Source organism: Haliaeetus leucocephalus, unplaced genomic scaffold (assembly GCF_000737465.1).
Source record: "Haliaeetus leucocephalus isolate CR32 unplaced genomic scaffold, Haliaeetus_leucocephalus-4.0 Scaffold206, whole genome shotgun sequence".
NCBI lineage: Eukaryota > Metazoa > Chordata > Aves > Accipitriformes > Accipitridae > Haliaeetus > Haliaeetus leucocephalus.
In genome coordinates, this window is record NW_010972642.1 from 8,910,704 (window position 1) to 8,933,851 (window position 23,148).

Below are 23,148 nucleotides of genomic sequence, written 5' to 3' on the forward strand. Positions count from 1 at the left end.
TAAGGGAGAAGGACAAGCAAGCTAACTCCTGGGACAGTACATAGTAAAGCTACAAAGTTCACATTCAAAAAGAAATTTAGAACGATCATGTCTTAAGATTAGGACAGACCAGCAAAGCTCCCCCTTCCTTGAGCTTATAAATATGATTTGGCTCATTGGTTTACACTATAGCATTTTATTTTATTTTTTTTTTTTTCCCCCCTTTTTAAAGAGTGTACCACAGATCCCTCTGTTCTCTCCTAAGCTGGTTGTGGAATAAATTCCTGCTGGACAATGAACTTTTGAAAGGAAAAAACCAACACCCGAACACCGAGTTTTCTAAGTTTCCCTTAAAGACGATGAAAGCTCGTTTATACAGGAATACCTAGAAAAAGCCTGCAAAGATGTCCCAAACACAGATTACATGGATTTGAATACCAGCACTGAGAAAACGTATCAGCAGCAAAATCAAACATCAGAATGTTTTAGTCTGAATTAACAGAATCAAGATATCCTATAAGTGACAAAAATTTTAAAAAAGCAAGTACTCCTAGCTTCTGCAATAAAGCCAAATATTCAGTTGTTTCATAGGTGTGAAAAGCCACTGTAAACCAGACCACTGAATGTTATAAAACTTCATTTGGCCTTTCCTACTCACAGTCCAAGACATATAGAAGTAGGAAAGGAAGACAAATCAATCTACTTCACATACAGGGATCAAACCCTGGCACAAGCACCTGCTTTAAATGCAGTCTTTAACACATGTACATCAGAAATCTTGCAGGACTCTTCATAGATAATTTCTCCCTGGCCTTTAGATCTCCTATTTATACTGCCTGGGGCATCCACCCATAGGAAGATCAGTGGTCTCCAAAGTGGGGTGCGAAAACCCAGAGAGGTGTGCAAGACAATCCATTGGGGTGTGAGGAGAAAATTTTTTTTGTACTGTTAATGAAGTGTAAAAATAGTGTTTACTTCATCTTTATCTCATCTTTAATTTCCATTTTGGGGTATGTTTTCTAATGTGCATAATACAGTAGTACATGTATATAATTTATAAATAAATATACAGATACTGGTGGTGCATGCTCAAATTTATTTTTTTTACTGGTGGGTGCACGATCAAAAAGTTTCGTAGACCACTGGTCTAGAGCTCTATCTGTATCCATGGAAACAATACATACATTCTTTTTCAGAGGGAGTTTCAAGCTGGAAGACTGAACAGTTTCAGTGGAAATTTTATAGGTCAACTAAAAAAACCCTAAACCCTGCCCCCCCCAAATTATTCAGATTAAAGAACAGTTGTTATAAAACTCACAAAAATATCCTTATAGTTAGACTTTTGCAATGAGAAAGTGCCTTTAGACATGAAAATATTGACTTTATATCTTTAATTGAAATTCTATTAAAAATTTCAATCTTTATCTACACCAGCTGCCATTTATGAGCTTAAATAAGTCTCCAAGATACAAGTTTCATATAAAATCACCTATAAAATGGGAAAGTCAGAAAACTGCTTGAACCCTCATGATCCAAATTGGTAGTACACTGGTGCCAAAGACAGTAGTTGCCACAGCTGCAACAATAAACCTTTTACTTGGCTAGACAGTGATGTGAAACACATCTAACATCCTAGATAAAGTTGTCAAAGATCATCTAAACAAGCTGCTCTTCTCCTTTAAGTTAGGATGTCCAGTCTTGTGAGTGTTGATTTTTGTCTTCACTGGATGAGCACTCCAAGTTGGATTCTCTTGCTCTTCCACTTGAAGTATTCTGTTCAGCTAAGCTAGGGAGAGATGTTGATGCATGTCAGCAGTTTTATAGACTGCCCAGCCATGACAGACAACATTTTGTATAGGAAACACATTTTCTCTATATGGAGACATCTAAAAAGTGATTGACTAAGCACTAGAGAATTCAAGGATTCACATTAGCAAAGAAATTATATATTGTAACTATAGCGACAAGCTCCAAATGCCAATTCACATCTTCATATGATAAAAGAAAATAAGGTCAAGATTTGAGCCCCCTCTCATAATACAGCAGCTCAGGTGAAAGTGTGGCTAATTATGCCAACAGAATGAGACAAAGTGGTCTCTCAAGGCCTGTAACAGGCTGAGGCAGGAACAGCACAGGAAGATTCAAAGAAAGGAGTTCTTTCTACGTAAAGTTTTCTGAACTTACTGTGGTTTTGAATAATATTTGCCAAAGACATCATACTGAATGTTATGAACTTCGGTATCAGCAATCTTATCAGGTGACAATTCTCAGTACTGCCCTCTGAGACAGCAAAGTAACCAGTATTTTGGTAGGCTGAAACTAAAACTGTACTAAATAGCTGCTAAAGGTTTTTTTTAAAAAAAGACCATACCCTGCACAAGCATATAGTTCAGAACCCACATGAACTGCCAAAGAGCAGCAAGATTTTTTCTTTACACCCGCAGGAACAAAATCTTATGTTTATTAGACAAAAAGTGACAGAACAATTCTCCCAGGAAGTTTTATGGGACTTTTGCCATCTTCTAGAGTCTAACAGAGCAGCAACAAGGTTAAGAATTATGAGAGTGCTGCGGTGGTACAGACCCCCTGGTCCACATTGCAATGCCAGGACCAGCCAACATCGTGTTCTTATTCTGGCTACAAGTGCAGCGAGTTGGGACAATCTGGTCCTTTCTTGTCCTGATTACGGTACAGTAAGTTAGGATGATTAGGCACTCCCCAACCATACCTGAAACTCCTGCTGCCTGGATTGTGGCCTGCCCTGGAAGGTGCCAGAATTACCTGACAAGAATAGTGGCCAGAATGGAAATATACTGACCAAAGTCTATCATCTTAAGATTGCTATTTATAGGATCACAAGTGAGACCCTTTGAGCTCTCCAGGATCACAGCAGGCTGTGACCCAGTATCTGGGATGCCTCTCAAGGTAGAGTTCGCAAGGATTTCCAAGACTGTCTACTGATAGATGCCTATGAAGAAGAAGGGGTCAAAGATCACCTGCTGACAAATGCTGACAAAGGACAGTAGTGAGTAATTCATTACAATTAGATTTCATGAAGTTTCAAGTATCTTTTGGTACCAATAATTTACTACCGTTGGCAGACAGAAATCTTGATAATGGGTTAACCTCAATGTGTGTGTGTGTGTGTGTGTGTGTGTGTGAGAGAGATTCGATTTAGGAAGCTTTGCAGTGTTGATTATAGCAAGTTTTATTAAATCACTTTGATAATTGATTGATGATTAAATATTGTTAAAAATCATATGACCTAATCTTGTGATTTACCATAATAGTGTTAATAAATCTTAAATGGCTGCTACCTCAAAGTTGTGTAGGATCCATAATCACTCATTCCACAACAAATTGGCATAGTAACTCAACAGGAGGTTTTCCCTACCCTTTATATTAATTCCATTAGACATAAACCATCAACCAAGTCTGGGACTAAGTCTGGATCCAGCTGCACCTAGACTCCTCCAAAGGAGGAGTTCAGAAAGCAAGGAGGTCCACTCCAAATCTTGTAACTCAACAGGAGGGTTTCCGTTGCCTTTTCATCTCTGGTCTCTGTGTAAGTAATTCTAAATCAATTCTAACTCCATTTTCCTTTGTACGATTCTTCCATGCAGTGATTAATAGAGTAAACCTTGCCATCGAACCTTGTTAAGTCACACTTTTACAACATCATATTAAAACCACTTTTGCTAATACCTTTGACAGTGATTAAGTGATATAAATCATTCACTCATGACAGGTACTTTGAAGCAGATGTAATTAAGCCAGAATCAAAGAATCATATCAACTTCAAAATAAAATATACCTTCAAAGGCCACACCTATCCTGTAAGAAGATCATTTATTATCACTTTCTAGACTAGACCTACAGATTTGCTAACAATTGTACAAATGTTTATGCAAAGCCTCAGAAGAGAATTTGCCCTTGCAAAAGGAAAGACATGATCACCTCTTTAATGACCTTCCAGGACACACTGAGTTTACTAAGTTAGACATTTACAGCTAAGTCTGGCATAAGCCGTATCAGTAATATTTTTTGTTGCAGATCAAAGACCTAGGGCGCCAGCTATGCAATAACATTAAAAACCAGTACAACACATAAACATCAGAACCAGCAGTTCACAGGTGTCTGCTTTAATGCCCTCTATTAAAATCTGATTACAGGTAAAGAAAAGCCTCTCTATGAATCTCCAATTACTAGACAGCATGAAAGAAGATTTTTATAACACACTGATGTTATGTCCGACTTAGAAAAGTCACATACATGGATAACAGCAGAATATTCAATTAGAAGGACTAAGTTCAGCTTCAGTTGAAAGCTGGCTATCAACTTTTCACTGAAGGACAGGAAAATAAAAACTTCAAGCTCAGTTCTAAATACTTTCAAAACTCTGCATTTTAAAGAACTAATAATATGGTTCATTATAGTGTCCTCTGAATGCAACTATCATCCACTTTCCATAACGGAGTAATTCAATCTATAAAAAAGATCTGTTCTAACTAATTTCTTAAGTGAGTACTGTCAAAATTAGTTACTCTTGAACTTAATTCTTCCACCACCCTCTATCTCAAACATTTTCCTTGCTCTACATTTTCTTGCCAATATACCTACACAAAAACCTAGGTTGTATCTCATGTCCTTTTCCAGTTTAACTCCAGTCAAGCTTTGGCTTTTTTAGTTACATCCCTGCACATCCTGGGAAAGCACCTACATTCTTCTTGGGCACCCACCCCAAATTGCACTTTTCATGGTCACCCTCTTCGTACCTGAGCTCAGAGAGGAGTTCCCTGACAGCCAAGCTGCCCTCCTGTCACAGCTGCTGGATATCCCAGAGTAATCTGGAAGGATCTGCACCTTAACAGCTGCCTTGAATAAGTTCTGCCAAATTTAATTCCTTATTCTTTTGCAGCCCTAATTAAGAGAATTAATCAGATTGCACCAACTTTTGTCCCTAGTGCACGTTATGACATCAGCTCATTGAAGATGTTGAATGAACAAGTTTAGTCATAAATTACAAGCTCTAAAGCTCACCATTTTCCAGGCAGATTATTTAACCACACCAAACTGACACTGTCCTTGAACAGCCCTCACCTTTTCTGTAGGCTCTATTACACAGATTGTATTCTCTTGGTCTAACTTTACCTGCTAACTTCCTCCTTTCCCAGTTCCTGCCAGTTTCAAAGGCATCAACACTTAAAGCCAAATGAGCTAAACTAAACTCATCTTGTGCCACTCTAGCATCCCTACAGCATATTCCATGTGCTTCAGTCACAGGCTTACTTTGCAGTGGCACACCAACTGACACAGAATCTGAGCCAGCTATTCACTTGGGCACTGTAATTTGCCAGCAGTGTTGCTCTAGAACATTACTGCCACGCTGTTAATGTCACAGCTCACCCATCAGTTTAGCACCAATTTTCTGCTGTGTAGCAGTTACAGTATCACTACTGGTAGCCACAGTTCGATCCTTCCCACCCCTGCATCAGAATTAGTGGCTGAATGATGAATCCAATAAGGGAACTAGTCAGTCTGAGAATTAACTTTATCATTTTCTTCTTTCCAGCTGAATCTGTTCCTTCATCTGATTCACCACTTGGCACCTGAACACACCAGAAATAAGTAGCTGGGACTTACATTGTGACCTCATTAAATCCTATTGCATAGGTTAACTGTATTAGTAGAGTAGTAACTGTAATACTGGTGGCATTAAAATGCTCTTTCGGATTTAGAAACAACTCCATATCCCCATCTGTACTTATCCTGCCATGCAGAAATAACTTCATCTCCCCATTTCATGCACTCCCTTCATTCCGGTTTTAATGAAGGAAAGCAGATTCCATGCAGTCAGATATCCTTAGAGCACAGGGAAGCATCCTACAGGAGCTACACTACTGGGTAATTCCTGTCTCCATTATTGTGAAAAAAGATGAACTCACTGTACAGTCTGTTGCATTACTTCCATCTCTTCGCATACAAAGGATGGCCATTCTTACAGAGTATTAGATAACTGACATTTTAAATGTATCAATAACTTTATTGTTGTTGTCTGAATGGGAAAGAGGAAGAGTGAAAAAACCTCTTTCTATGAAGAAAAATTTAAGTCCTATGGATGGGATATTTGGAATATCTTACTGCATATTGAGAATACTACTTCTGAACATTTCATATTTTACTATCTTTCCCTCAGGCCTTTGTTCACACTGTTTTTTTAAAAAATTCAACAAAGAGATTAAGTGAGATAGTTCATCAGACATATTTCCAACCAATCTTATTGTACAGGTCCATAGCAAAAGATGTTAAGGATTCAACTTGTGGAACGCAGAAATGTCTCAGGTTTTGAGCATTTGTATTCCTCAGGCATAGGAACAATAGGCAAATACACGCAGATGAAAGAGGAAAGTAAAATTCAAGTATTGTATGTTTTTGTTTCTTTGTCGCATCACAGTGCATGGCTTCATATCAGAAGGGTCACATGTGTAACATTCCTTTATGCAACGTTAGCAACATTCTTCACTTTAAAGTGCACAGTATAACAACAAAAATCATCCTCCTAGGATTTTATGGCAAAAGAAACATTTGAAAACAAACAGATGAAATTCAGTGCAGAATCTGCTTTCTATGTTCATCTTCTTGACAACTCTCTTAAAAAAAAATAAATTCCTAGTAGATAGCTAGGTAAGCTTTGACACACCCAATAGCAATGACAAAGGCATAACTGAAATGTAAAAATCTTTCTTACATTGTGATATTCTGAATCCAGAGATTCCCCCTCTGATTGAAAATACCAGTCAGGTGTCCCGATTTAATTTTAACTTTGTAAAATGAAAGTGGCAGAAGTAAACTGTAATTTATGCTGGTGGATACAATCTGAAGACCTGTTTTGCCAAAACAGAAACTATACTGGTATCCACTGAGTGAAATCTTTCCTTCCAATCTAACCAATTTTTTTTTTTTTTTTTTTTTTTTTTTTACACCTAACTAATGGCCTGAAAGAGTAAGTTTTAAGGGTTTAAGTGGAACATAGATAACTTCAGCTTTGAAATCACTTAAGAGAAACATATTCCTTCTCCCTTCTGAAGGCAGAGCAAGCTTGGACAAACCACAGCTTGAGAAAAATTATTAGCTATATACTAAAACTGGGTTTAGCAGACAATCTTGCACTTCCACAATGGGGATGTGGGAGGTATGGAGGAACTAATGTGTATTAATAATCCCCTAATACTCTCCTCCCTTTTCTCAAACTTTGAGTCAGCTCACACACCTGCAATCATTCTCCAGTATTAACTTTTTCCAGATTCATTCATCTCTGGAAAGACTTCTTTTAAAAAAACCAAAACATAAGTACTCTGAAGATAAAAATACATACAGCTATCTTTGTCATTCTACTTATATTCTCAAAATGGTTGTATTTTAAGTATCTAAGCCAAAGTTCACTGCTTAACCTGTGTTTCAGTTGTATGTTCATATATTTTTCAACTGTTTACTGCTGTATGATGTCAGCTCTGGGGCACATCTAATCTAAATGTTACCTCTCTAGCACTGCATATCTAAACACCTTGATTGAGAATCCTTAAAAACAATACAGCAGAAACTGAAAAAAGCCCCTACTTTCTACATACTTTGTTCTTCAAGGTCAATCATTCTACGATTTCCAAAATAATTGTGAGCTTAAGAATACTGTAAGTCAAACAAAAACTTCTGCCCTTATTCTACTTGCTCTAACAGTAAAAACATAAGATGTTGTTTTTACGTAACTAATCCATGGGTCCTAAACACTGGCAGTAATGAGGTAAAACTCAAATACCATGCTTCCCGAGACCTGACTAAATCTAAAAATACAAGGGCAGTTTAATTCTACAAGCTTCTAAGTCTACCAACTCATGGAATCACAGACTATTTAAGACTGAAAGGGAACCCTGAAGGTTATCTAGTCCAACATCTGCTCAAAGTAGGTCTAATCAGATCAGGCTGTTCTGGACATTGCCCAACTCAGTTCCATACACCTCTGAGGATGGAGGATTCCACAAGCTCTCTGGGCAAAAGCCCTTCCCAGGGCTTAACCATCCTCACAGTGACATATTTTGCTCTTATACCTAACTGGAATTTCTCACATTCCAACTGGAACTGTTGCCTCTTACACTTTCACTGTGCACCTCTAAGCAACCTTCTCTATATCCTGCCCTTGGTACAGAAAGACAATAAAATCTTCCTTTTATCTTTTCTTCTACAGGAAAAAAAACAAACCAAAACAAACAAAAACCCCCAAATCACCACAATTCTAACAGCGTCTCCTTGTGTGTCCTCAGCAATTCTGATGGCCCCCAAGCTCGACTCTGAACATACTGCAATATGTCAACGCCTTTCTTGTACTAGGAAGCTCAGAACTGGACACAGTACTCGCATGCTGCCTCAGAAGTGGTAAGAAAGGAAAAATTTTTTTCAGCTCACTGGCTGTTTTCTTGCTAATATAGCCAAGTATGCTGCTGGCCTTCAATAATGCAAGGGCACACTGCAGACTCATCTGCAGCTTGATGGCCACCAGGACACTGAAGTCCTTTTCTTAAAAAGCTCCTACCTAGCCAATTAGTCCTCAGCTTGTACAGAACTGGTAAAGACAACCCATTGTCTAGGTCACCAATAAAAATATTAAGCAATACTATCAATACCAACCCCTGATAGATGCCACTGGTAACCAGGCAACACATAGAAGTGATGTTCCTGATAACAACCCTTTGAGTCTAACAGCCTAGCCTATTTTCCACCAACCTTACCGTCCACTTACCCAGTCCACGTACCACAAACTTCAACTTGGTCCCTCACTGCAGCCTTACAGTGTCAAATGTGTTCTAAGAGGAGGAGAAGAATTTGCTCCACAGTCTTCCCAGAGACTGAGGCTAAGCTGACCTACCTACAGTTCCCCAGATCTTCCTTCTCACCACTCTTGAACATGAGTGTGACATTTGCCTTCTCAGATTCATCGGGTACATTCCTCTTTCTTCCTCTGCCTTCCTTTCATTATCAGTGCACTAGCCCCTTCTACTGCCCTTGAGATTCCTTGCTAGTTTCAACTTCAACTGAACTTTGGATGTCATACCTCCACCCCTCCACATTTGTGCAATGTTTCTACATTCCTTCCAGTGGGCCACTTTGCTTTCACCTTCTGTGTAACTCTGTGTACTGGTTACAGATTCCTCAAAACATGTGACCAAGGACATAAGTTGTATGTCCAAGCAATAGCCTTGAAAAGCACTCACTCAACTCAACATTTCTCATGCTGTCATGATCAAGTTCCAGAATGCAAAGAAAGGCCCCTGAAGTACCTTAACCTTTACTTTAGACAGGCGGCACTATCATCTCATCTATATTCAAATAACACCAAAAAAAGGCAATCTGATCTTCCATCATAGAAACGGGATTTTATAGCTTGCCTCCCCTGACTTCTTCCACCAATCAGTTGCTTAAGCACAGAATCAGAGCCTCAAATACCCTGGTTTTCAATTAACTTTCTTTAAAGACTTGAGAAGAACTAAAACTGAACACTATGAGTTCAAACACAAAAACGCTCTCATTTTTTACTTTTGCCAGCACAGAATCTAAGCTGAGGTTTACCACTGAAAAGCCAAGTGCTACTGCATCAGTTTTCTTACTACTGAAATTTTCTTACCATTGAAACATTCCTTGGGCTTATGTGCAGAGAGCCCAGATTCCTCATATGACCTGATGGAGAATGCTTTCATCCTCCTCAGTCTGCCTCTGGAGTGGTTCCATATTTATTCTGTTCTGTAACCCTAGTTCTCAACTTATGACTGCCAAAGAGCTGATTCACATACTGCTAACCTTAACTCAAAGTTGGATTTGTAGGTGTCTTTTGTTCCAATATATGTATTTCTGTAAAATACATTGAAGAAATCTGACAGCATTATAGAACACCAGTTCTTAACAGAGCTCACTATATAAACGTATTCACCTGGTCTGCACTTCAGGCCTTCAGTTCAATGATCTCACAACACTTCAGGTTTTTTTGAAGTTGTGTTGTAGTCCAGCTGAGTTTTCCGCCCCCCTATAGAATAGTCTCAGGGTCTAAAAAGCAGCATTGACTTTGAAAACGTAGTTTTCATTCCTGTCAAGATATATACTGATTTAGCCAACTGAAATCCACACTAGCACTTTCACAGATCCTTGGAGATTACTGATAGAAACACCCTTAAAATAAATTCAGGCCTAATGGCTTTTCCTAAAAAATTTATTTCTAGTTTTCAAGTGTTACACACCTTCAAGTGGTAGGGACAATACATTAATCTCTTCTTCCAAGCTGGTTATACAGTTTTCTCTAGAAACTTTGTCATGGTAACTGAAATGGAACACTAGCCTTGAAGGAGTTTCTGATGGGTAGAGCAGAAAGATTAAATATCCTCACATCAGCTGTCTTAATACAAACCTGAAGATAACTGAACCACTAGTCTAGTACTTTAGACAAGGAAACCATTTTTGTAAGCTTCTGGGTATTTCATCATAACCCTAGACTAACATGCCATTTTCAGATTCCTGACCATCTTTACTAATTAGAAACAAGAACAATTCAAATGACCAGCTTGAAACACAAGTCAGTACAGCATATTATTTAAACTTTTGTATCTTTTTTTTTCCTGTAAGAGGAAAAAACTCTTGACATATGATGCTTCAGGGATTGCAGAACTAAGGATTGGGCAGAGCAGATGAAAAAGATAAATTCCACATTTCCACTCAACCTGATGCATTGAAAAAACTACTCAAACAATGCAAGAGACCTAAGGAGAAGCAACAGTTTTCTATATATTCTGCTCAGCAAGATTACTGAGTCTCAAGTTTTCTTGTCTCTATCTTCTGATTCACAAGAATGACCCTGTTGCCCATGGTCAAGGGGAACAAGAGTGGAACATGGTGAAGTAACTAATAACTCAAAGGCTGAGTTAAGTCCAAAGAGCAGAAAGGGAAGGAAAAAGATTAAGTGTTGTAACTTGTGAATTGTTGATGATTTTGAAGCAGATTTCTTCAGTTAAAAACCAGAAAAAGTTCCTGCCAAAGCTGAGAAATCAACTCATTTGTAACTGCAAGTAGGCAGTTTCCCATGGCAACTATAAAAATTTTGTGCAGGATCCAAGTTTTCATTTAAATCCTCTATAGTTTCAAAAATTACTTGCCTGCCACAGAGAAAATACTGCTGCTGTTGCTCAGTGGTTCAGCAAATTCTGACCATTCCAGTAGTTTTCCAACTGCAGGCTGAGTGGACCACAGTTGTCTGTGGACAACTGAACAGAAGCAAATGACCTAGATTTATTGTATGGGATAACTACTTTCCACTTAGAGATCTAGAATTTCTTTGGTTTTTGTTTAACAGCTGAGAGCAATGCATTAGCTAAGCCTTTCTGCTAATTATCTTTGTGTCACAGTAAGAGATATTTAATAATGCCTTTTTGACACTGTCGGCTTTTTTATTCCCCATCCTCTAAATTTCATAGTGTGGAGCAACAAGGAATTTTCTCCCAGCTGTCTTCTATCCTGTATGCTTTGGGGAATATTTGGAACAAGCTGTCTTTACACCTTCCTCTCATTGCATCTTACTGAAACAAACAGAAATAGCAAAAACATCCACAAGAAATCCTGTAGATAATGATCAAAAAGCAAAATCAAGTTAACAGATGTTGACAAGGGAACTTCTTGAATACGGGAAGTAAATCTCTGTGGAAGAGGCTGCAGACAGCAGCAGCAAGTTTTCATTGCTATTCTGGATCCACATGTAGTCTTTGCTATTAGTTTTGCTTGCCACATCCATCTGAGCTTCAGTATTTAAGAAGCTGAAAAAAGGATACTCAAAGAATTTCAGCATAACATTCCGGCTAAAAGGCCCTCACTGGTTTAACAAAAAGAGGTATCCGCCCTGATGATAGCATAAGTCTCTCCAGTTGGGATTTTGCAGCAAGTTCTACAATCAGAACAGACAGATGTAGATGTCCATCTATGTTTAAAATGGGCATCTACTTTGCAATTCTCTACTTTGATAGAAGCCTCACCTGCTAATGGTAACACCAATATTTGGTCTACACAAGTTAAGAAAATCAATTATGAACCTGATGGTGGATTTTGCCTGTCTTGATATGGCATTTAAAGTACTCTGAAAGGCTTTTATAAGCACCCCTACACTTATTCTGGCTTAAGCCAAAAAATAGTACTTAAATAAAATGTGAAAAGTATGCTTGTTTTTAGTGGTAAACAAGCATCTAGCTTATCCACCATAATCAAATGCAATCTGAAGTCCTTTGTCTCAGTCAAAAGAAAACAATTCCAGAAACAACTGCTAAATAAACTGAACTACTGAGCCATCTGTGCTTCAGTTGTTGTATCAGCATTTTTAGAGACAAACAAACCTGGCACACAAGTTGTTCTGTAGAACAGTAATGAACCTATTGTTTCCTAGCTACTGCTTCTAGAAACTTGTGCTACAATCCCAGCTTCAGAGATGTGTCAAATATGTGCATTATTGAATGACTGTATACCTTAATTTGACATAAACTAATGTTCACTCTAAAGAGATATGTTAAGTACTGTATCTGTTGAACACAGCACACAGTGTCGATTTTCACAGGTAACACTGAGCTGCCTAAAAGGGTTTTCCTTCCAGAAGTGATTGGCCAGACTCCATGTTTTAACACTGCTGCATTTTGATTTGGTTTGGATGATACTCACTTTAAGGGTATACAAAGCAGAGAATATTCCAGCCCACATGGGTGCCAGATACACTGCTAAACAGCAGACATCAACCACACTTAAACCAGAAATCAGATGAGGTCTTCAGTAATTCAGTACTATACCATCAGCAGACTGACAATGGATGACACTGTCAAAACAGAATAATCTACAAAACACCTGTCCATGTAGTTTCACACAAACTCAAGCTTAATATGTCAGATCATCTAGCCATGGAATGCTGAAAGCAAGTTTGGACAGATAAAAATACACTGTACCATGCTTCACTTCCTTGGTGCCACTAAGTTTGTATTAGAGTAAGATATTAAGTTCAAGAATAAAGCAATCCAAAGGTTTAGTAATAGGATTCAGGCTATTTCCATCATTACATCATTGCTCCAAAAGTTAACCAGCAGAGGAAAGAATAAAAGCTATTACCATCCAATCTGCACTTAGTTGCTAGCTCTGAATTAAAGCATTTTCCTTTACTGTAAGAACCCCAACATCAACATCTGTATTAAAACCCTCAGTACATGTTGTCTAAAGAATGCACAGGAAGTGTCCGTTTTCCTTCTAGGAGAACAGTAGGCACCAGCTATTGGGTTTCAGTTTCAGTAGATGCTAGCTTGATATTTTGACTTCTATGTGTGACCTAAAAACTAACAATAATGAAAAAAAACCCCACACAATAATAAATACGAGTTCCCGAAGTTAAGGTAGTGCTCCATCACGAAGATATGAGAGGATAAACAGGAAGATGAGTATATCTTCCAAAAATTACTGCTATAGTTTAAAAAAATACTGAATTTAAATATTATAATTGGGGCTTAGCATCATAAGCACAACTTACTTCTCTAGAATCTGAACAAAGGATATGTCCAAGGCAAGATCAACTGTTCCGTCAAACCCAAAGCAATGAAGCTTAGCTTCTAAATAAGTTTTCATGTGAGATTAACAGGCATTCTTTTCCTGTGCACATTGAGTTTACATCATCTTCACACAGCAATGCATAAAAAGACATGAAATATCAAAAGCAGTATTAATGAATTCTAGAAGTTTTGTGCCTTAACACAGATTTTTGTTGACATGCTGAAGCAGTTGATAATTGGAATCATGAAGAAACAAAACATGGAAGTAAAAGACTTGAGCAGAAAAGCTATTTTTAAATCCATAAAATAAATGCTGCTTTCTAAGCAGTATATACTTAAAAAACCACATGCATTAACATGCACAGAATGGCCCTGTAAACCAATTGTATACACTTGGAGTATTCAGCTTCACTGTAATACTTCCATTAAAACTTACCAATATTGAAATTGCACTCTTATGATTTAAATAATCCATCTACAAAAGCTAAGCTATTTTCTCCAGATTTCACCAGGAATTACTGTTGAAAATGCTTTAGTAAATACAGTCTACTAGCCTGTCACAAGAATGGAACTAAAGACTGTATTTCATGTTATACTCTAATTAAAGGAACCATACTTTGCAATGAAATGTATTTACTGTTGAGTTACTATCTCCAAGATAAATTTAAGTAACAGATAATTAATGCTTTATTACAGGCCAAATTCAAGTTTTTTAAACCATACTAAATATCCATCCCTTTAGCCAAGAAGAGTTAATACTATTATTGAAGTTATTGAGAAGTCTGCAATCCAAGAAATAAAGATTCTCTCAAATGCCTCACTTGAATACAAAGGATGCTGCAAATTTTTTTATACAGGGCAAACATAGAAATGCAGATCTCGCCCCACATGAACTCTCCTGACCCATCATTTTTATACAAGGACTTGAAACCTCCTCCTCCCAATTGCATTACCTGAATCAAGTACTGGAACTGGTTTTGAGCAAACACAGAAATCCTTTTTAAACGTTTATTGCCTATGGTATTTGCATTAATAGCATCATTAACAAATCAGCTTAGAAGAGATGTTGATGATAACTGTTCTATGGACAGCTTTATCTTTTGTCTCAAATGGCCTTCCAGCTCATCTTTCCTCCTTGAAGCTAATAACTAATTTATAAGCCACAAGCGTATTAAAAAGCAAGTTCATAAATTACTGGAGTTTGGGGAAAGAAAGTATCAGTCATTCAACAATAATTATCAAGACTTGATCTTAGCTCGTAAACTTTGAACACACAATTCTGTTTTATAAACTGACTCCTTAATTAGATACAATTTAGAATATTCTTTGAACTTTGGCTGGAAGTATGACAGGCAAATCTCCAGAATACCTTTCTAGTGATGTTTTGGTCTGTTCAGCTTATTAGCCACTGCATGCAGTTACTCTATTTGATTTTCAAAGTGTAGCTGAAGGCTAAGTAAAATGATTTCACCGTTTCCCTCTTGGCCTGTACCCCGTGAGGAAGGCAGCAATGTACATACGCAAAGACAAAAATCTAGACTCTAATTCTTGTTGCAGCAAGAAAGTTACAAAAATTCTTTCTTTGGAGAAATGTAATAACCCTTGGCATATTACATATCTGTACTGAACTACAGAATTACACTGCATACAAAAGACTAATAAAGACTGTAAAAACAGGCGTTTTGGTGCTTTTTAGCACTTTGCAAGTCCCCCAAGCTACTTCAGAAGCCATATTCATGTGCATATACATTATGTGTTTATAAAACCATATTTCTCCTTCTCTTCCTACTCTCCCTCATCAGGATTTCAACTGCTTTCAGGATAACATCAAGTTATTTGCTGTCCTTTTTTTTTTTTATTAAAAAAAACCCACAACCAAAACCACAAGCCATGCACAAGTGCATTACAGTCAAACAGAACTAAGACAAGAACTGTAGCTTGTTGAATGGGACTTATTAATACCGATTGCCTTCTAAGTCAGAGAGCTACAGATCTTCACTGTGTGAGAGTGTAACACAGACACTAGTCCCTTAAACATTTAAAGGAAACTATTGTTTCCCTCCCCTCTCTGGCATGTGATTCCAGAATTTGCCATTGGTGGTTGCAATCAACATAGGGTTTAGCATCTATCTGCAGTAAAAAGAGCCAATAGCATATCCAGCATCCAATAAAGATTTCAAACTTTGAGTTGTGCTCATTTGTACCTACTCCTCCTCATAATGAGCTAAAGCAGAAAAACATCTAATTGTTCAAAACTGCTGAAACTGCAAGTTGTAAGAAAAACAATTGTTGTATAACCAACTGGTCAGTTATTGGCACTTATTAATTCCAGCTAATGCTTTTGTCCTAGTAATAGGAAATCTGTCTACACGAATGACAACCGCCTCTTTCTACATAACTGTATTGGCTGGTAAATACAACATTCAAGGTGGAGCTTTTGCTAGGGAGGGAAGAAAAATTAAGAATAACTTAATACAAACTTTCAACTTCCTAAGTGTACAAATTAGGTACAAAGAAGTAATTTTGTTCACACTTTGGATGCATATTCAGAAGTTCAAACAAGCATAAACATAAAGCCATAAAAAACCTGCTAAGAACACTTGGCTGGGTATGCACATAAAAAACCAAATATGTGATTTAAGCAATACAATTATATATATCTGATGGCTTTCTGTATCCTTCCTAAATTTTCTCTTCCAAGCTTTCATCTACACCCTTACAGTGCTTTTCAGTCTCATAAAAATTCTTGGACTTGAGAATCCTGTGTTTGAGTCCACTGTGTTCTGCTTAAACTTGGGTAGAATATTTGACCTTCAAGTCCTGATATCTTAACAGATAAGCATATGTTCCTTCAGAGTAAGCATACAGAAATTGTTTGGCCTATTGTGAACTGTCCAGGGGATTCCTTATTTACACACTTTGATACTGCTGCAAGATCCATTCATTCACTATTTTTACTTACGTGGCCTGCATGACTCACCAATTCCACAGTACCCAAGTCAACATTCAATGCATAACCTTCACAACACAACTTTCCACATATTATTCCAAATGGAGACAGAATACAAACCACTGCAGAACTGTTCTCTTGGACTTTTAGAAAGCTTAGCTCATCTTCCATATGCCCTTCTGTTGAAATCAAAACTAACTAACTAAATTGGAAGGCAAGAGCTAGGCTTGAAAAACAAGGATTTAGTAAAGATAAAAGTGATACAAGAGGGAAAACTGAGGTTAGAATAAGAAAGGGCAAGAAGAAAAGGAGCAGTACTATAAGTAAATATTTTCCACACACCACTGAATTCTCTGCTTGTTATTCATAACCTATTCCTAACTTTGTAGTGTCATACTTAGTAATGCATATGCTAATGACCACAAACTCGGACAAAACAGGATATGTTCACATAGGTAAAATTTGCTTTCAGTTTAGGGAATGGAATACAGTAATAAAACTTTCAGTAACAAAAATTTAAATTCAATGTCTTATTAAAATCTGATTTTGATCACTCTCTCTACTTTTTGCAGCAAACACCAATTAGCCCAAACAGAAACAAATAAGGAAGTACTTGAGTTTTTATTTAAGCACACAAAAGTCAAACACAAGTCAAATACTTGGGCAATCTCTTAAATCCACCGAGTTTCAGAGCACAGAAGCCAAATGAATGAACAAAATGATCATAGGCCCGACATCAACATCTCAGTAAGATACCACCACATTTAGCAATTCCAGATTTGTGATCAGTCTTATAATGAACTCCATTTACATTTCAGATGAAAATGGCTTCTGAATCAGTTATATCTCTACCTTCACAAAAAGGACAGATTTGAGAATTCTGGGATGTTCATTCAGTCACCAAGTCATACATTCCACCACAATGACAGGTTTACAGGTGAGTTTGTTACTCCATGCTGTTCCTATAAACTACTTAAAGAACTGATGCACAAGCTATTAATATTTGTGAGCAATTCATTGCCACATGTCCTCAGGCTCTTTTGGATCACACTGGGAAAATTAATTAGCCATCCTGAAAAGGTGTTTTTCATCAAGTTAATATGTCTTCTTGTACCCCCCACTAAAAAGTAGCTGCCATGCTGTGTTCTTCTGAAAGTTCTTCTAGTATATTCATGGCATTTTAGTTAAGAGTAACTCTAACACAAATATGGAACCTGCTAACAGCAGGTTACAGTAGCAACTGTCTTGTTTCATAAAAGAAAGGTTTAGGTCATCATGTTCAAATTTGCAAAATCTAAATTGAACACCAAGTTTAAGTAGAACTAAGCAGTAAAACAAAACTGTATCTTTAGCAATCACAGTCCAGCACACTCAACAGTAATCAAAAGGAAAATAACAGAAGGCCTAGAATGCTCCAGATAAAGAAAAACCCACATACTACAAGTGTTGGCATAACACTGAGGAGTTACAATACGGAGATATCCAAGAGGCCCCACAGGGGATAAACTCAGTCCAGCAGCTCCCAGGTCAGTGCAAGCCCTCATACGCTTCTGGAAAAACTACTGAGGTATACTCACACTGCACTGTGATCCAGCCAGGCTTTCAGGCTCCCTGTCACTTAAGAGCAAGAAAACTGCTTCCAAACCAGAGGCAATCCAGATATCAATGTACTCATAATAATGAAGTGCACTTCAGCATTCAACATAGTGAGACAAGGTGAATTTCAATGTATCCATGGTATGGTTAATCTGTAACTCAAATAATCCACCCATATATAATGACCATTTAAGTATTCATTTTCATTTATGTTGTTCCTGAAGGAACAGAAGTCATTTCAATAGACACTCAAAAGAATAGAGGTTACCCCTCAAAAGGTAAAAGCTATTTATTTCTCCATTGTAATCATTCTTCTTGCAGACATATTTAAGTCTCATCTCTTTTTCGCAACACTTAGACCTTAACTATACCCTGACAGCTACCTCTATTTCAGAAAGAAATTTCTAAACAATGTTTTTGTTTTAGTCACTCCAGTTAGTTTTGCAGTAGTCAAGTTCTCCGCATTTCTCGAGACTTGTATTCAAACATCATTATATCCCAAGGAACCGCAAGACTGTTTGAAGTACCAAAATTTTGTGAAGGATACACAGGTAGACGCTGTTTTCTAGCTGAGTTATTGAAGGTCCTCTAGGGATTTGGTTTTGTTTGTTTTGGTGGTTTGTTTTGTTATTTAAAAAACAAGACTCCACAACAGAAATGCCTCCTAGGCAAGCACAGCATATACATACTTTCTAAAAACATTCATTTCACAGCCTACCATCACTTCAGCCTCCCAGTCCTCTCAGCAATAAAAATCCAGTGCTTCCAGTTTTGTTGACTGTCCTACCTTCTTATAGTATTAGGTTAGTTGATTTACCAAACATAACTATAAGCAGTGGTAATTTTAGGAAGCAACCATGCAGGGGATTACAGCAGCTCATGAAGTAAGGAATTCTCAGTTAAGCTATGGGAGATGAAATTACTTAAGAACAAACATTTATTGAAAATTCTTTCTTACAAATCTAAGTTTATCTTGCCAAAAACTTTGTGCCTGGTGACTGAACAGGAATTATACTTAGCCTGAGAAATCCACTGCTGATTAGAAACATTGCATGTACATGTTGATAGAGAAGTCTTTTTAAGTAATTGTACAGCTTATCAGAAGGATAAAGAAAAGGAAAAAGTGCAAACACCATTCACATCAAGAAGTTCTGCAGGCTTAATATACCCTGCTCTTAGTCTAACTAGTACTTTTTAACCCCGTTCCCTCCCTTGAGGGAACCAAATTTCTCTAATCTGCGTGGGTCCTCCTCACCCATTTAATTGCTTGATTCATCTGTTCCCATAAAAGCTTCTGCTTTCTTGGGGAATTTAAAAAATTTGAGTGGATGTACGTGGGAAGAGTGCAGAATTCCTTCAATCCCTTCAACTCCTGCAAAGACACCTCTGAAGCCAACATATGCCGGCTATATTCAGAAGTAAGACATCAAAGAAAGCAAACAGTAAAAACTACTTTTTAATTTAGTCATCATAAAAATAGATTACACCATACTTAACCACTAGCATAACACACTAACTACAGTACTTTAGTAGAAATTAACATTTACCATAAAGAAGTTGACACAATTACAAGTCAAGAAATGTACAGACTAATAAAATGTTTCTTACAAAAAAAGAAATACGTCCTGTAGGACTATTAAAACTATACAAATAACCTTTCACATTTTTATCAAGTAGAAGCCAACAATGTCTTCCAAATGCACAAACTGGCAACACTAAGATCTCTTTTGCTAAGCCACAAAGCAGTATCATTTGGTATTTGTCTGTTTCATTGCCACCCCTCAGAACTACTGTTTCTGTGAAAGATTCTTTCTGAAGAAAGTATCTTTAGGAGAATGCAAGATCTCTTTACATAGAAATACATAAAATGGAAATGGAGACTCTTCCTCCTGCCTCTGTATCCTTTCTTTGTCCAAGAACTGTTGAAGTGACAGAAACTTCCACTACTTAAAGAGAATAAACTATGTTATTGAAAAGGAAGGTTTTTACATTATACCTTAAGTTTCACCTGCTGTCTGAATCAAAGTCTGAGAGCCATTAAGCCATCTTCCTCTTGGTACCTACTAACCAAATCTGAGATGACAAAACGAGATAATGACTCCAAAGACAGAACCTCCACAGCTTATTACACACAAGTGAAGAAAAGCCATGGATGATTACCGGAGTTCAACTCTTACAGCCTCACTGATGCAATCCATTTATACTATTAAAGTGCCCAGGGTCATCTAGTTAGCATTTCAAGCCCTGCCATTCAGATATGAAACAAAATCACAGGTCAAATGCTTTATGTTGTGATTGGCAGCAAAACTGCAAGATTATCGTTAAAGGCTGTATTGTTTCCAATCAACTAACAATGAAACAAGACTAGAAGAAGAAACAAAACAAATGAGAAGTTGGAAATCAAAAGGTTCAGGAAGACAGACAAGAAAGAATTTTATGAAGATGCAGACTGCAAGACGTATGACTACCTCACACGCTACAGGGAGAGGAAATTTCTACTACTGCAAAGTTTATGTAAGTAAAATTCCTGAACATTAAATCATACTTAGAACAGGAAAGCAGCAGGGAGCAGAAGCCATATAACTGATAAGGAACACAGTCAAAAGAGAACATGCAGCACAGAACAGATACTTTTCTGAGAACTGTAACTATCAAAGCATGACTTGCCCTCGCATATTTCATTAATTTAGGTAACAAAAATGTGAAGTTCCAGCTGAGGTTTCTCCTACAGTCAGAGGATTTATAGGGTTCTCTTGCCCCTCCTCAATGCACATTTCCTGTTGTGCAGTAAAACATAAGCTCCTTCTTGTACTCTTTTCTTCCCTCAAGGTACCTCCCTCTACTCCATTTAGTTTCATAAATGTACCTCCCTCTAGTTAATTTAGTTTCATAAACTCCCCAGTATCTATCTGTACCCCTGTAAAACTTATCAAAAGTAGCCAAAAAAATAGCAAAAAATTAGGAAGGAAGGGGGTCAGTCAAAACTTGCTCATATAAGCTTCGTTTCCACAGGAAACCAGGCTAAAAATTTAATAGCCCACAATATGTCAGGAAAACATAATGAACTGAAAAGAAAACATTAGACTTCTTGCGCTACTGGCAAGTAGGATGCTTAACAGCTGATGGCAGAAAGCAATTTGCAAGAGGGGCAAAAGAATGAACAAGATTAGGTCACAAATAAGCAGAAAATTCCCATAGTTTATTCACCTTCTACAGTGAAACAGAAACAGTTCTAAAATGCTCAAGGATTGTAGGCTTCTTTTACTGTAATCATCTAACCACAGACAGTATCTGTCTTTCAAGGATTTCTACCTCATTAGTGGAGTTAGGTGATGCCCTTCAGCCTCTTTGCTATAGCATCATCCAGGCTGGCTCACACCTCTTTCAGTAGCAGATGGAACTAAGTATTTGACTTTGTGCTGAAGTGGATGAAGAGTGATCACATAAATCCATTTGCTACATGAGTTGCAGTGCCACTCAGGAAGAGTGGGAATATTAAAAAAGCTTTGCAATTAGTACTGCAGTGATCTTGTAGATATAAACTGCCTCAAGATGGTTACTGCCAAAGTTTCTGCCGCAGCAATAGATACACAAGGATCCATGTGCAGCGAGTTCTCTAGATATATATGGAATTCCTGTAAAAGCTGTAGCAAGAATCCAAATCTGCTGCTGAAACACTCTGGAGGCCCCCAAAGCTGAGAAGAAATAAGACACATCAATGTAATATCCAACTTTATTACACAGACATAGGTACACAACCCAACAAACAGCTGGAGTGGGATGATTGTATTACTCCCAGTTATTACCTCTGGCACTTTGCAGACAGGGCAGAGCATGTGAGTGCACAGCCACTTTGATGCAAAGTCCAGTAGCTTAGCTGAAACTGTCAGAGAAGACTATTCAAGCTAAGCCGTTGGACTTTGTACTAAAGCAGCTGGAAGTACTTGCACACATTTCTTTTTGCCAAGAGCACTACAAGTTTGGGTAACTTTCAACCAAAGTTGACAACTGGAGTAGGAAGAACTTAAGTCATCACAGCAAGATATGTCAACATGTGTCAAGCTCCCAAAGACAACGATTAACTTGTTCGGAGATCTAAGTAATTACAGCTAAATTACACGTAAACCTCTGCTCTGACGCAACAGTTTCTAGACAATATTCCCGCACACTAAGGATTCACCGAAGCAGAATCTTGCCCTCGTGTATACGCACTTTTCCCACAAACCTCACTGATAACTGAAGGCAAACGCGGACAGAATCCAGCCTCCAAATACTACAATGTACCTGCAGGCTTCTCACCCACTACACAGGTGCCTACTGTTCCTGTAGCACTCACCCTAACTAGATATCAAAACACTTCACAGAAGGTTAATGAATTAAGCCTCAACACACCCGGCAGCTTAGCATCACCCTGTTAAGGATGAGCCCTGCGGCACGGAGAGGAAGGGTAACCAAACCGAGGCCACACAGCAGCATGTACACCCAAGATCGGCGAGGCAGAGCTAGGCTATCGGCCGTCGAGGCAGAAAGTTCCACGTCCTGACACCCGGTAACTTCACCGGCATGCAGGAGGCTGGGCCGGGGGGCAGGAGGGGCGCAGGCCGGCGGGTGAGGAAGGAGGAAGCCCCGGAGGCGAGCGGGCCGCGAGGAGGGGGAGGGGAAGCGCGCCCTACCGCCGGGACCCTCACCGCCGCCGAAAGCCCACGGTCCGCCCCCAGGCCCGGCCCCATCCGGCCGACCCCCGAACGGAGGGGGCCCGCTGCGCGCCGTCCCCCGCCCCCCCTCAGCGCCGCCTCGCCCACCCCAGGCCCTCGCCGCCGCCTCCTACCTTGGCCACATAGTCCTTCACCTCATCCAGGTCTCCGTTTTTGAGGGCCCACATGAATTCCTTGTCGGACATCGCGGCCGCCGAGCAGGGACGCGGGCGGGCGAGGCGGCGAGGGGCCGGCAGCACCTCCACGGAGCGAGGGCGGCGGCGCGGAGGGCAGGAGCCCCTCCCCCGGCTGGCGGCCGCGCGCTCTC